Source organism: Balaenoptera physalus, assembly GCF_965194825.1.
Source record: "Balaenoptera physalus genome assembly, chromosome: 14".
Taxonomy (NCBI): domain Eukaryota; kingdom Metazoa; phylum Chordata; class Mammalia; order Artiodactyla; family Balaenopteridae; genus Balaenoptera; species Balaenoptera physalus.
Genome location: NC_138893.1, coordinates 47302335 through 47314434, shown reverse-complemented (window position 1 = coordinate 47314434; position 12100 = coordinate 47302335). Strand labels below are relative to the sequence as shown.

Below are 12100 nucleotides of genomic sequence, written 5' to 3'. Positions count from 1 at the left end.
GCACAGAATTTTCCCCTATGATTTCCTTGCTTGCTTTGGCCAGTAATTTCCAGATATGCCTCATTTAGGGACAGAGCTAGAGCTAGGGATAGAGATGATAGAGATAGAGATAGGAGATGAGAGACGGAGAGGGAGAGGGAAAAGGAGAGGGAGAGAGGAAATTATGTGAGTGTATTTGTTGTGTGAAGTGACTGCAGAAGAGGTCTGGAGAAGGCATGGCGGGGGCTGCTGAGAGCAGCTGAGAGAGAACATATGAATTCTGTCATTGTAAGTAAAGATTAAACAGTGGAGAGAATGGGGTTTCGCTGCAGCCACTGGATTAACAGCTTGTAAATTTCAATAATCAGTTTAAAGTTGAGTTTATCACGCATGCCAAGAAACGTGGCTCTTTAAGATGAGCTACGCCTTTGTTGCTGGAAATGGTTGAAAGTCAGGGAGGCGATTTGCAGCCTGAAGATGCTGCCCCTCAGAGAAGAATCATCCACCCCTGCAGCAGCAGCCTGCTGGGAAGAGAGATCCCGTCAATTCCTTAAAACCATGAATTTGAGTTGAGATGCCCCAAGACAAGGCAGATGCTATTTCTAAGGTGGTGACTGAGACAAACTGGCTCAAGAAGCCACTGCAGTGCCCCACGGCCAAAAGAGTAAAGCTCTAAACCCTTGGCCAGAAGCCTCAGCCTTCCCCCAGGGCCTCCGAACCCCTTCCTAGGTGCCCCCTCTCCCAGACCTGTACTCTACCAGACCTACCACCCTAGCCCCCATCTTCCTGAGCAGCCTTTCTGCCTGAAGCGCTCATTCTTTTCCACCTGTCTAAACTATGCCCACTCACCAACTCCAAATAGAATACAGACGCCTCCACTGAAAGCTCCCTGAAGCCCTCCTCCTTCCTCAAGTGGGAAGACATCCCCTTGCTCCTACAGGGCCCATCACATTTTCCTTGTTATTACATGCAGGTAGTTGTAACGTGACTCCTAGCAGGTCGTAAGCTCCAGAAGGCAGACGGCTCATCTGGGCTTCTCCATGTGTCCTGTGGCTTGTAGTCCGGTTGGCGGACTACCTTGACCATGGCTACCACATCAGATACTATCTGTTCATTCTTGGCTTTCCCATCACATTTTTTCACCCACAGTAGCCAACTCACTGTCCCCCAGGGTACCGTGAATTTTCACACCTCTGGGCCACTCATTGATTCATTCATTCATGCCTTCATGCATTCAACATGTTTTTTTGAATGCCTACTATATGCCAGACTACTCCACTTCCAGGACTCTGGGGTGAGCACATGACCTGGACCTGGCCAGTCAGAGCATTCCATTCTCCTAGCCACAGGACTGGTTACAGATGGGCGAGGGACACAGGTCATACCACTGAAACTCAAATCTAAGACTCCTTTGGGAACTTGCATATATTGTACCTGCTTAATAACAGGTATCAGCCTGGAGCTGCTGGGGGCCACCCATGAATAATGAGAATCAAGTCCCACCAAGGAAAGCAGATCTGAGAGGCAGAGAGCTAGACATCCTGGTGACATCCATTGAGCACCTAGATCCAGCCATGCCTGACTCATCCCTGGACTTCAGTTATACGAGTCAATCAGTCCCCTTTTCTGCTTAAGCCAGTTTAAACTTGACTTCTATAACATTCAATCAGTGTTCTCACTATACTAAAGGTAGAACATAGGCATTTATGGACATGAAAACCTGTCCTTTGTTTTCCTGGCTGTTCTATACCTGGGTCTAGAACATCTTTGCTTTCTTGCTGCCAAGAAAGTGGGTGGGTGGGTGGTGGGTGATGGTGGAGGGGTTGTTTGCTTGTCTGTTGTCGTCTATGCCTGACCTTCAGGCCCCACTTGGCTGTAACCTCCTGCTTTGTCTAGAAGTGGGCCTGAGATGGGTCCCCCTCACATCTCTTGGAGTTCATGGATTAATAGCACACACAGATTGAATGATGGGCTCCGGATGGTGGAAGGGCGCTGGTACAGAGGCCACAGCTCAACCTTGCTCAGCTTGATTAGTAACTAGGTAGGTTAGTGGTAGGTCAAATTAGGATTTGAATAGGAACAGTTATTTTTGGTATCAGATATCTATATTTGTCATTATTGCTGTTGTTTTTATATTGAGTTTTACTTTAGCTGCCATTTCGCTCGTGCCCCTTGAGATCCTGAGGTCCCGTCATTGCCCCAGGGACTAAGAACGTTCCCGCACATTTAATGAAGTCTGCAACGGGTGTATTTTTAGATGGCTTGTTTGCATCTGTTCTCTCCCTGTTCCTTGCCTGATAGACGCCGGCTGGGTGAGAGGCCCAGGAGCATGACTGACTTTGCCATGGGAGCTGGCGGACGGCAGCAGCTGGCTCCGCAGAACCCTCTGATTGTATCTGGCCTGCGCGGGGACGTGGAGATTTCCATCTCTCCTAGTTTGCTGATTCCTCTGTTCAAATGGCCGGCAGGGAGGCGAGCTGGCCTGTGTACCACCTCTCCGTGGCTAGTGGGTGAGAGACCCAGGCCGCACGTCTGTGCCTGTTACAGCTCCCCGGGTTCAGGCTGGACAGCCTGCCTGAGAGAGGCGTTTCCAGGCGGCGCCCGTCTCTGGCTTGGAGAGGCTTCTCACAGTGTAGGCAGTGTTTGATACAGCCCTGGCTCTCTGCTGGAGCGCCTCAGAGCCCTTTGCCAGTGGCAGAGCCTGGGGGAGCTGCTCAGGGTCCTGGCAGGAAACAGATGGTACATTCATAGAGGGGATTGAAGCTAGCTTAATAAAGGGACTGTTCACAAGTGTAGGCATGTTTGAGGGGACCAGGGATGCGAAATATCTCGGGATTAGTCACAGTAAGAAACTATCACCACACTGGGCCCCCCACCTGAGACGTGAAGCGCTTACCACACCCCAAGAAGGCTGCGGAAGGGGTGCCCAGCAGCAGCAGTGGTTTTCAGCAGAGGAACACAGCTTTTGCCCGCCTGGGGCGGGGCTGTGAGAGAGCTGGGGGAATGAAGAGCCTGACCTCTCTCTCCTCCCACCCTCTGGCCCCTTGATCCTCCTGTTGGCTGAACCCAACCCCGTAAGGGAGTCTTATTGATGCTGTCCATGGATGCCAGCCTCCTAGGGACACTAAGATGGGGGTGGAGAGTGGACCTGGAAGGAGAAATGGACAATATCTAGTCCTCAAGTGCTATCTGCTGTTTCAGGCAGGGCTCTCTGGGACAGAAGAAACAGAGAGCCACTCATGGTCACTTCAAGGAGAAGCGAGTGATGGGGCTGGAACCTCAGAGGTGGGCAGGCACAGGGGGTTGTGTTTAAGATCCCCGGGGAGACTGTGTGTGGATGCCACATGGGATGGCAGGAGGGACAGATGATCTGCCAGGCACCTCCCCATGCTGAGCTTGGCGGTTAAGCCTCATGGGAAAGAGGTAATGCTGTCTGGCTTAGAGCAAAGTCTGACATAGCTGGACTTTGCATTGTTTCTAATGCTTACTGATCCATCCACCCCCAGAGTAAAAAGTAACGCATGCTTGTTTCAACAAGCCATGTGACACGGAGACCGAAAAGGAAAAGCCAACTCCTTCCTCCATCCCCACCTCCATCCCCCCAAACAAACATTAACAGTTTGGTGTATATCTTTCCTTCCTTTTCTCTACATTCACTCAAAACGTATTTAAATGTTTATAAAATATTTAAAAAATTTTTTTCTTCAACAACGAGATCACACAATTTTCATAACCCTGCAATAATTTTTTTCCACTAACAGTGAAATGGATATCTTCCTAGGTCAATCAATATATATGGCTCCAACTTATCCTTTTTAATTGCTTCCTAATATTTCATAGTATCCATATATAAAGATTTTGCTAGAAAATCACACTTCCCTTTCAATTAGCCAGCACAGAGTTCTTGGTGACCTAACAGGTCAAATTGCCATAAAGACTCCCTTTTAGTCTCCAGGTACTTCTGGTCCAGTTAGGGCTGTACGACTTGGGCATGGACAGAAGAACTTATATTTCAAGGTAACCCATAAGTGGCACCTAGGTGACTTAGACTCCGGATGCTTTAGGGAAAGTTGTTGGACTGAGAAGTCCTAGAAAGCCTCATGCAGGGGCAGGAGAGGGGTGATTTGAGCTGGACCTTGAAAGTAGGGGAGAGTTACTATTGCTATTTTAAGCACAGGCAACAACACCTATTAGTGACTGACGGAAGTGTTATGGGGCAGAGGGTCTGCTGGGCCTCTGATGCAGGGAGACGGCTATCACTTATTTGGATGCAAAGAGAGAGGCGCTAATGTCATTCCAAGTTCTTGAAATCAGCTGCTTTTCCCCAATTAGGTTAATTATCCCTCTTGCCCATAATTCTCTCACACTCTTGATTTGTGGAACAAACTGTTTTCACTGAAAGCTCACATGTCAGTTCAAGTCTTGTCTGTGTCCACTTGATCACGAGTTTGAAATCAGGCATGTTTCTGTTAATGAGGTTTGACACGATGCCCATTAGCCGGTGAGCACCATGGGGCCCCACAGGTCTGTGTCAAATCCCAAGGGCGTCTCAGCTGCAATCAGTTTCCTGCGGAGGACAAAAAGAATCTTCCATCTCTGGGTAGTGTGAGAGGGCACCTCGGAAGAGCAGGCTTCTCTCCTGGTCCCACACCAGGGTCATTTGCCTTTGCACCAGCCTCCCTCAAGCACTCGTCCCTTATCTTGGCCACCACCTCATTTCTGCCCCTTCACCTGAATCTCTGAAGGCATCTCCTGTGCTTCGAGGTGGCCAAGCATTCTCTCCAGCTCCCCAGTTGTACCCGTTTCCCAGGCACCCTGGGAGAGTCTTATCTATACTTTCTCTTAGGTTCCTGGCCATCTCATGGGAACATGGCCCCTTAAGGTCCTTGTCTAGGACAGCAGCATTCTGATTCAGCCTCCATTTATTTCCCAGAGCTCACAGCTTGAGGACACAGACTTTCTCTTCGCACCCCTGCCCCCAGCTCTGAGCTGCTGGAACGCTCTGAAATTCCGCATCTCTTTACCTCTCTGTTGCTGTAACTTTGGACTCTTCCAAGGTTTGGGGTATAAACGTTCACCGCTCATCTTCAGTGCAAAGTTTCACCTTAAAACTCTTCATTCAGAAGCTTTGAGGAATCATTCCAAACCTCAGTGAGGAATGAAGGAGACACAGAGCTTGATGCAGTCCCCTTTAAATGGGAAACACTCCCAGTTATGGACCATATGGGGAAGGCAGATTCTCACCTTGAAGAAGTGGTGCTGGGAATTGCTTTTCTTCCGTGGCCCCCTCTGAGCTGCTGAAATATCTCCCCTCATTATTGAGCATGTATATAAAAGCCAGTAAACTTTTATTGCAGGCATATTATTGCTTTACTTTAAAACATTCCCCCCACCCTCCCTGCCCTTGGCAGCACTGAGGGGTGGATTTCATATGCAGTTTGCAGCTGCCATCCAGGCCCTCTTTGAGCGGGGAGGGCAGTGGGAGATAACTCTGGGAGCCCCCAGGTCCTCAGAGAGCCTCCTCTGTCCCAGGCCCACTCCCCTCAGTGCCCACTTGTGCTGAGCCTTGCGCTGTCCAGGGCACTAATGAAGGTCAAGGGATCACCGGCATGTAAGGGAGAGAGAGGGTCTTCAGGGTGGGAGAGTGGTTCCCAGTCATTCCCAGTTTGGGTAGCTGCAGAGAGAAGCCTCTGGAGAGAGTTGGGAGACTGGTGAGGGTGGCCCGGTTGAAATGGGAAGGGGTTGGAGAGGAGAGGTTCCATTCTCTGGACCTGAGCCTCATAGGAACAAACCCTCAGCTTCCCTAAGTGACTCAGGCTTTGGAATCCAAGGCAGACAGAGAGTGGGGGAGGGGAGCATGGGTTCTGATGTTAAATTGTTCTCTATTGTCATCTCGGTGTCCCCACTCGTTAGCTGCATGTCCTTGAGCAAGCGACATCATTTCTCTGCCTCTGAGACCGCTCATGCTTTAGTAGAAGTAATATTCTATTGGAGGGGGATGGTGGGGATGAAACACAATAACATAGGCAAAACTCCCAGTGCTGGTCCTAGCATAAAGTCAATGCCTAATTGATCTGGAGCATCTCCTTGTATTGATCTAAGCCTGCTTCTGCTGCAATCATGGTTTCCTGCTGTCATTCAGTTCTCAGTGGTCCACTCTTATTCATTTTTATGGAAATATGTCTACCAGTTGAAGGACTATGTCTCTTGCAAGGCCAACTCTAGGACTCCATATGCCCATAGTTCTCGATTAACCTTTCATAACCGTCAAACTTGTTTTTTCTTTTTTGCCTTTCTTGATCTTTTCTACATTCTCTGCTTGTTAGCTAGGACTACCTGAGCTCTCCCAAAAGGGGTATCTGGAATAAAGGCCAAAGTTGAGGTTCAGGGTAATGAAAGGATGATTCACACATTTTAAATATCTGTTATATACCACCAAATTGGGTGCATATTAGTAAAACATTACCCAGTTCTGCCTAAAATGATTTACAACTGGCCCTCTAGATCAGAGGTCAGTAAACCACAGCCTATGGGACAAATCCATCCCATCATCTTTTTTTGTAAATAAAGTTTTATTAGAACATGGTCACACTCATTTGTTTAGAAATTGATTATCAGTGCTTTTGCATTACAACAACAGAGTTAAGTCATTGCAACAGAAATTGTATGGCCGGCAAAGCCTAAAATATTTACTGTCTGGCCCTTACAGAAGAATTTTGCTGACCTCTGCTCTAGGTCATATTCTCCTGGTGTGTTCCAAGGTTCCTGCCTCAGCTCCAAGGGGACATTGAGAAATTAACTCTGTGCAATCCACTAGGTAAGCTCCCCAGCCTAGCTACTCATTTACTGGGAAAACATTGCATAAATGCTGCATGACACATATGTTGAGTATGCATTTTAGGCAGTTTGGGCCTATCCTGACAAATGAATTGTAAGATTCATTTCAAGGTTAAGTCCCATCCTGGAAGACCTGGGAGCTCAAGGAAGACCTGGAAGGCAGTTAGCTCTGCTGTCATCTGTCCTTGATGCTGATCACAAGCACTGATTGGGTCCAATACCTTAATAAGTAGCATCTTATGTTTATTAGACATTTCATTGTTTTCAAAGGACTCTAAAATGTGTTTTTTCACTTGATTCTACTATCACTTCTGAGAGTTATATTCTTTTTTGTATACATTAAAGATAGGACCTGAAAGTATTTGGGGACTCTTTTTATACACCATGCCTTATCTGTATTTTCACAATTACAGCCTTACTTTCAACCTCTCATGAAGCCTCATTCTGTCTTGCCTGAAGATCTTGACAGATAGCCTTTGCTGGAATGACAAGGTCTTTGGCTTTATTCTGGCATTCATATTGCCCATACCTACACTTGACTCCTTGAACTCCTGAAGTCACGGGCCAAGCCTCCACCACCCTCTTTCCCTTCTCTGCCCTCTCCTTTAGAATTTGCTTTCTCATGCCTCCTGCTCAATTTCCTTTCATTCACTCAACATTGGGCAACTTGCCCACTAGGTAATACACTCTCTGGACTCTAATTAAAGCCTCCAGGTAATTGGTAAACGTTCGTCTTCTTTTATAATAGGTAGTCCTGAGGTGAAGGATATTTTAAAAAGAAACAATGTGGTCTTTAAGATCCCATGGACCTCCAGCTCCTGACTTCGCATTTTGGAGGATCCTTCAGGGTCTTTGGACTAAGGTAGATATGTCACTTTTTGCTTCTTTCACCCTCTGGCCAAAGCCACAGTCTCACTCCCAGGACCGTTAGTTTATTCTCAGTTTGATAGTTGTATGTGATATTCTGCCACATGCAGGTGCCCAGGTGTGGAGCAAGGCAACACAGGATGATATTGCTTCATTTAATAGAAGCAGTTGTACCCTAGTGATGGGGATATAGCTATCTCATAGAGTACCAACAAATAGCTATTCAGCATAATAGATTGGGGTAGGCACGGGGGAAAGACAGGAAAACCAATAAATCAGATCCAGTAACCAGAGTCCTCCTTGAGTTATAGAAGTCAGAGGGTCATTAGTGATTACATACTGCAAGCTCTCCATTTTAACCATGAGAGAGCTGAGACTCAGAGAGCAGAAGTAACTTGTCAAAAGTCTCCCTGGCATAACAGATAGTTATGCCACTGTTACTGGCATAACAGATAGTTATGCCACTGTTACTGGCATAACAGATAGTTATGCCACTGTTACTGGCGTAACAGATAGTAGAATTCAAGTCTTCCAATTCATCCTGTACTGATAGTTTTCTAAGGGTTCAGAGGTAGTGTCTCAGGGGATCCTTCAGGAGAGAAGGGGATGATGGGGCCAATTTAATCTGTTTGATTTATTTTGAAGAGAATATTTTGCTCCCAAAAATGATTTGAAAGTCACTGCAGCAAAACATGCTCACTCTTGGTTGAAGGAGATTGAAAACCCTTAAAAGAAAATGATTGGGATTGACATATAAACACTAACATGCATAAAATAGATAACTAATAAGAACCTGCTGTATAGCACAGGGAACTCCACTTCGCTGTACAGTAGAAACTAACACAACATTGTAAGACAACTATACCCCAATTAAAAAAAAAAAAAAAGAAAACTGAAAAGTCATTATACAATTGGCTTCCATTTACTGAGTGTCTGTTGTGTTCCAGGTACTTGACGCTCAGTGGCTCATTTAATCTTAATAATATTCCTAGGAGACAAATGCTGTAATTCTATTTTAAGTGGAGAAACTGAGTACCACACAGTTTAAGAACTTTGTCCAAGGATTCATAGCAAGTAAGTGGAGTAACTGGAATTCAAACTGAGGTCTTTCTGATTTTTTGAAAAAAATTTTTTTGGAGTATAGTTGATTTACAATGTTGTGTTAGTTTCTGCTATACAGCAAAGTAAATCAGTTATACATATACATATATCCACTCTTTTTTAGATTCTTTTCCCATATAGGTCATTACAGAGTATTGAGAAGAGTTCCCTGTGCTATACAGTAGTTACTTATCAGTTATCTATTTCATTTTCTGATTTTAAAATGCATTCTTTCTTTCCAGATTAAATTAGATTATCAAATACTTGAAAGTTTACTGAGAATATACCCTAAGAGCATGGTAGGTATAAAGAGTCAAGTGTCAGAGGGCACTGCTTTCATTGAAACATGAGATCCTAGCTTAGACCAGGCCTGGCTGATGTCCATGGGATAAACTGGGCATCCAGGGGCCACATTTATAGGCCTAGGGGAGACATGTGTAGTGAGATGGACCCTGGAAGGTAAGATGGGCAGGAGCCAAAGGCAGAAACTAATTGCTAACTTTTACTGAATGTGTAGTATGTACCAAGAACTCACATATGCATTACCTCTTTTAATCCCAAGAACACCCTTTTGATGTAGGTGTTATTATTATTACTATCTCTGTTTTACTGATAAGGATCTCTAGATATAGAGAAGTTAAATAACTTGCTTTAGTTCTTTAGTTAAATAACGAAAAGTGCCAGAGTCAGGATCCAAACACAGGTAGTATCACCCCAGAGCCTGCACTCTCTTTTTTTTTGCAGAGTTCACAAAGGCAAGACTGTGAAAGAATAAAGGAATGGAAAATATCCATGACTCTAAGATTCTATTGGAGGTTTTCTCATCATACAACTATGATAATACTTTATACTACATATCTCTTTACTCTCTACAAAGTACTTCCACATACATTAACTTTGTGGGGTGGGCTGGAGGTAGACTGGCTGGCCAGGGCCTTTGAAGGCTGCTGTATAAGAGGGAACATCTTGACTAAGGAGAACCGACCCTGCAGAGTGACTGTTATCTCCGCTCCATAAAACTTCAGGCAGGGCTCCCACCCCCTCTCTTCAAGCCTCATTCTCTGCTTCTCTCCCTCTGTGGTTCAGCTTTGAATGTTGGGATCACAGAGCCAAGGGAGTTTTTTTTCCAGAATAAAGGGACCCCAACTTATTAGCAGCCAAACTAGACCTGGGTGAGGGTTGGGATTCTAGATTAAGTTTTCTAAAGTCATAGTTGGATAATTTGGGGCACCAGCCTAGGACCCACTGGGTCAATTTGGGGAGGTAGTGATGGACAGGGGCAGCATGGAGCTGGGCTCTCTGTTATTACAGACCTGGCTTCGGTCCTTTCTTGTTCGTTCAATCATTTATTCATTCAGAAGGGTTGGAGTGGTCCTTCTGAGCCTGGTCCTGTGTGGATGTGTGCAGGAGATGGGGCAGGGGAAAGACCCCATCCCTGGCTTCAAGGAGCTCCCAAGCCTGTTGAGAAGAGAAGGCTCCCACCAGAAACAATTGATCTACATCCGGAGCTATGGAAGGGGAGAAGGCAAGAGACAGAGGCCTCCCAGAGATGAGGGGAGTGCTGCCAGAGAGTGACAGGGGCCCTTGCTGCTTATTTAAGCTCCACCCATACTGTGTCGCTCAACCCTAAGGCTCCCTTCTCTCTGCAGCCTTCTGTGTTTTTGTGCTTACGTGGATCTCTCCTCTTTGTGGGCTCAGCAGCATGTTTATTCTCTTACAGTAGTTAGCATTGTTCTTTGCTTGACTTTTTTTTTTTTTTTTTTTGGGTATTCTTCATCTGGACTGTGGCAGAGCCACTGTTATTCCTTCCCATCTTCTCTCTACTCCCTAGCAGGGCTTTTCAAAATTCACTGTGAAGCTGAATCCCCAGGGAACTAGTTAAAATGCAGGTTTGACTCCAGTTAGTCTTGTATGGAGCCTGAAATTCTGCATTTCTAATAAGCTCCCAGCTTGTTAGATGCTGAACCCGATGGTCTACGGACCTTGATTTGAGTGGCAAGGTTCTACAGTATTAGACACAGACAAAACCTTTCAAGCGAACTTGCTGATTTATTGAACTGGTTAATGGGCATGTTACTTCCTTTCTCTGGGTCTCTTTTACCTAAAAACCAGATAAGGAATTTTTTTTAGGCTTGACAGATGCTAAGGCTTCTGTACCCCCATTTCCTTCTCCTGCTTCCTTGGCTGATATTGATAGTTGAAGATGATATTCTTTCCCACTGAGCTTGGACATGTCCTCTTGAGAAGGGTTTTCTCAATATAGTACCCTAAAGATCCACTTCTGGTCCAACAGAGTTGGGTTGAGGATGAATCCTATCTGCTACCCTGGGTTAGATGTGCTTTAAGGTCTCTTCTAATGGAATGATTTTGGGTGTGTGGGGAAGCTGGGCTACACAGAGATGCTCCGAAACCTGGTGCCCACCCTGGGAGATGGAGGCATCGCTGCCTCCAGAACCTCTTGTGCTAGAGAAGCCCCTCAGTCTGGGTCTGGGAAGTGAGAGGAGGGGCAGGAAGATGGAGAACAGGTGATGGATGGGAATGATGAAGTCAGTGGTTCTCCCCTCCTACACTGTTGGTGGGAATACAAATTGCTGCAGCCTCTATGGAAAACAGTATGGAGGTTCCTTAAAAAACTAAAAATAGAGTTACCATATGATCCAGCAATCCACTCCTGGGCATATATCCAGACAAAACTCTAATTCGAAAAGATGCATGCACCCCAATGTTCATAGCAGCTTTATTTGCAATAGCCAAGACATGGAAGCAACCTAAGTGTCCATCAACAGGTGAGTGGATAAAGAAGATGTGGTATATATACACAGTGGAATATTACTCGGCCGTAAGAAAGAATGAAATAATGCCATTTGCAGCAACTTGGATGGACCTAGAGATTATCATACTGAGTGAAGTAAGCCAGACAGAGAAAGACAAATATATGATTCCACATATAAATGGAATCTAAAAAAAAAAAAATGGTACAAATGAACTTATTTACAAAGCAGAAATAGACTCACAGACATAGAAAACAAATTTATGGTTACCAAAGGGGATGGGGGGAGGGGAGAGAGACAAATTAGGAGTTTGGAATTAACATAGACACAAGTTTGGAATTAATATAGACACACTACTATATATAAAATAGATAACCAACAAGGACCTACTGTATAGCACAGGGAACTATATTCAATATCTTGTAATAACCTATAATGGGAAAGAATCTGAGAAAGAATATATATTGTATATATAAATGAATCAATTTGCTATATACCTGAAACTAACACAACATTGTAAATTAACTATACTTCAATTTTAAAAA

At 45.2% G+C, this 12100-nt stretch overlaps 1 protein-coding gene across 1 annotated transcript in view; it reads left to right on the top strand.

Moving 5' to 3' along the window:
- CFAP58 (cilia and flagella associated protein 58) overlaps window positions 1–12100 on the top strand; it is a 263223-nt gene that overhangs the window by 194377 nt on the left and 56746 nt on the right. Inside the window, exon 16 of the transcript XR_014253460.1 lies at window positions 6689–7678. The gene's annotated coding sequence lies outside the window, so the exon portion shown is untranslated. The remainder of the gene's footprint in view (window positions 1–6688; window positions 7679–12100) is intronic.